The 3,034-nt window shown below is 51.2% G+C and overlaps 1 pseudogene; it reads left to right on the top strand.

Moving 5' to 3' along the window:
- Positions 1-1,416: 1,416 nt before the first annotated feature.
- LOC124614568 lies at positions 1,417-1,534 on the top strand (annotated as a pseudogene).
- Positions 1,535-3,034: the final 1,500 nt, after the last annotated feature.

Genomic DNA, 3,034 nt, shown 5'->3' with positions numbered 1-3,034 from the left:
CTTCATCACTATCACAGTAAACTCCTCGAAAGTGTTCTGCAAATTTTGGAAACAGATGAAAATCGGATGGCACAAAGTCGGGACTGTATCGGAGGATGATCGACGGCAGTGAACCCAAGGTGTCGTATTGTTGCAGATGTCCCAGCTCTCGTGTCCGGTCTGGCATTGTCATGCTGAAGCAGAGGGTGCTGTATATATGATCTCTTTCTGTGGTTAGAAACTCGAACACAGCACGCTGTTTCCCACTCACGGCCGTGTTACACTCTACGATTCGGACCCCTCTAGCGATAGACGGTTGCAACTAGCGTCAGCGAAGCGCGGAAGTTGACCGAGTACTATGCGTGACAAGATCTCGAGACCAGAATAAAAAATTCGGTAGTAATACTTTCCGCACGCTCTCTACAATATGTACAAGAACCAAGAGGGAACACTAACAGGCTGAGATTAAAGTGGTCCAGTTAAAAAGGGGATCGGGCAAGGGTACAATATTTTTATCCTACTGTTCAGCCTGTGCATCGTATAACCTTCCTCTGTTTTCCGGCTAGTGGATCCATCAGAAAGGCCACAGCTGATTCCTTCCTCCATTATCAACAAATCAAGCTGCTGCTCCATTAAACTCTCCAACTGTCGTGTCGTTCCTCCCTTGCGGCAGACCCGCCCCTGCAGTAGACGCAACACGGAGTAGATGCCAGGTAGTCAGCTGGGCCTCGGGCCCTGCGGCTGCAGCTCGTCTTGGAGCCCAGAGGTGCTGAGTGCCGGGACGCGCCTCCCCTTTGTGGCCGCGTGTGGGTGTGTTTGCGTTGCGGCCGAGGAATTCTCCGCTGACAAAGAAGGAAGGCGGGCTGGGGGCCTGTGACGCAGCAGCGCGCATTCCTGTCAGACGTGATGGACGACGCGCCGAAATTAACAGGAAAAGGCCCATTTCACGGCATCCGTACGACGTGGGAGCCGAACGCGGAGGGCCGCTGTTGATCGAACACCAGGGCAAAGAACGCGCCAGGACACGATGGAAATACCTGGCGCCTCTTCTTCCATGTACAAAGGACACCGCCGGCGGGAAATCCATCAAAACAGCCTTTCGGGTAGTTGTCACATGGTGGAATCCCGTCACGTCCCAAACAACAGGCAATTCTTTCACGCGATACCAGAGCAACTTGGCCGTCGCAGCTTACAGGAGCACTATCCAGAAAACAACAGCGTTTCACCAAAACGCATAGATAGAGCAGGCAGTTGCGAGAGTTGAAATTACCTTCCTGTTACGTCGCACCTCCCCGTTTCCAATTGAAATAGCACTGGCTGACTTAGTTGGGACGCAGTAATGCCGAGGATCGGTAGGCAGTATTCAGCATGTAATGAAAAACGTGCTGGACGCCATATTTATTACGTAAATTTTTTTGGGCGGTATCTACCATGATTCCCAACGGCCTTGCCGCAGTGGTAACACCGTTTCCCGTCAGATCACCGAAGTTAAACGCTATCGGGCTGGGTTAGGACTTGGATGGGTGACCATCCGGTCTACCGAGCGCTGTTGGCAAGGGGGGTGCATTCAGACCTTGTGAGGCAAACTGAGGATCCGGTCTCGTAAACTGACATACGGCCGGGAGAGCAGTGTGCTGACCACATGCCCATCCATATCCGCATTCCGTGACGCCTGAGGGTAAGGATGACACGGCGGCCGGTCGGTACCGTTGCCCCTTCGTGGCCTGTTCGGGCGGAGATTAGTTTTTATCTACTATGATTCAGTACGACAACAATATAAAAGAAGATACACAGAAAAAAATATTGCAGTAATTTGATATTGTGGTGTTTTGAGGCTTTTCTCACCTTCAGACACTTGTCTTCGATACCTTTTTTTTTTCATGCTTATGTCTGAAGTGTTGTTACGGCGTTTTCCATTAACTGATGAATATCCGTGTAAGAATTACATAAACAACACTGCAAACGGTCTTATTTACAACAGTTCTGAGGAAATCGGTCTGCCAGATTTCTTGATCTGGTAGCACTGAAGTTGTCTGTATAGGTAAAGGTGAACATCGACGTTCATTTCTAGCAAATGATATTGTAGTTGAATATTGCTGTGTATCTAGTATACTGACTGTACGCTCAAAAGAAACCATACACTGGCGAAAGTAAAGCTCTGAGGAGGGTCTTGAGTTGTGCTACGTAACTCAGTGGTAACACATTTGCCTGCGAAAGGCAAGGATGCCAGGTTCGAATCCCGCCCTGGTACACAGTTTTTATGTGCCAGGTAGTTTTACATTAATTACTCTATCAGCGCACTTGTTAATTCGTTCTCTTGGAGAACTGTGTGTATTTGTGCGACGGCTGTCATGACGCTCACTGCAGGACCCCTCACTCGTAGCTGACGTCTTTGTAACCGTGAACTGTGTTTATTTGGATAATTTTGACCACTTACTGTACATTCTCAGAGCGTTTCCTGGCTCTCTCGGCGTGAAAAAGCTGTCCAGGCGATTCGGCATTTAAGTAGGGAGCAGCCTGAATACCTCGGGCAGGCTGAGTACGGCAGCAGACACACCGCAGGCAGAAGTGGATTCCAGCGCGGCGCTCCTCCCGAACCGCTACGCCGTTCCGAATACTCCTCGGCCCGCCTCCCAGCTCTGCGCCGGCATTCACACAGATCGTGACCGAAGCTGTAGGCAGCCCAGGGAACTGCCGGCAGACAGCTACGTCTCGTAACGGGCACGCCCGCCTCATTAGCAGAAGGCCCGGCGCTGCAGAAGCACCCGCCGCCGCCCATTGTCCTTAATTGCGTGCCCTCCATCAATTAGCGGCTCTGGGCACGCGGACCGCGCTTTTGTGCGCGGTTGCCCGAGACGCTTGCCCTCTGCCGGCAGCTGGGCGGGATCACCAGTCGGACGTGGCTTTCGGTAGTTGGTAGTACCGTGAGAGGAAGGTAATATTATCGCCTGTTGTTTCTCTTAACGCTCGTGCATACCGAGCCATTGGAACATCTATTGTGCTCACCTATTATACAGGGTGTTCGGAAATTCTCGTTACAAACTCCTAGCCCTTG

The sequence above is a fragment of the Schistocerca americana genome, chromosome 4 (genome assembly GCF_021461395.2).
Source record: "Schistocerca americana isolate TAMUIC-IGC-003095 chromosome 4, iqSchAmer2.1, whole genome shotgun sequence".
NCBI classification, from domain to species: Eukaryota; Metazoa; Arthropoda; class Insecta; order Orthoptera; family Acrididae; genus Schistocerca; species Schistocerca americana.
Note: the sequence above shows the minus strand (reverse complement) of the source record. Positions and strands in the feature narration are given on the sequence as shown.